The 353-nt window shown below is 35.4% G+C and overlaps 1 long non-coding RNA gene across 1 annotated transcript in view; it reads right to left on the bottom strand.

Annotated features, from left to right (window-relative positions):
- The window catches only part of LOC119418355, a 10,945-nt gene that overhangs the window by 221 nt on the left and 10,371 nt on the right, over positions 1–353 (bottom strand). The window lies entirely within an intron of this gene.

Genomic DNA, 353 nt, shown 5'->3' on the forward strand with positions numbered 1-353 from the left:
ATATTATACATACCATACATACCATATTATACATACCATACATACCACACATACCATACATACCACACCATACCATACATACCACACCGTACATATAATACATACCACACATACCATACCATACCATACATAACACACCATACATCCCATACAAACCATACCATACATACCACACCATACCATACATACCACACCATACATCCCATACAAACCATACCATACATACCACACCATACATACCATACAAACCAAACATATCATACCATACATACCATGCAATACATATCAAACATACCACACTATACTATACATACCATACCATACATACCATACCATACATATCATACATACCG

Source organism: Nematolebias whitei, chromosome 12 (genome assembly GCF_014905685.2).
Source record: "Nematolebias whitei isolate Nwh7 chromosome 12, NemWhi1, whole genome shotgun sequence".
Lineage (NCBI taxonomy): Eukaryota > Metazoa > Chordata > Actinopteri > Cyprinodontiformes > Rivulidae > Nematolebias > Nematolebias whitei.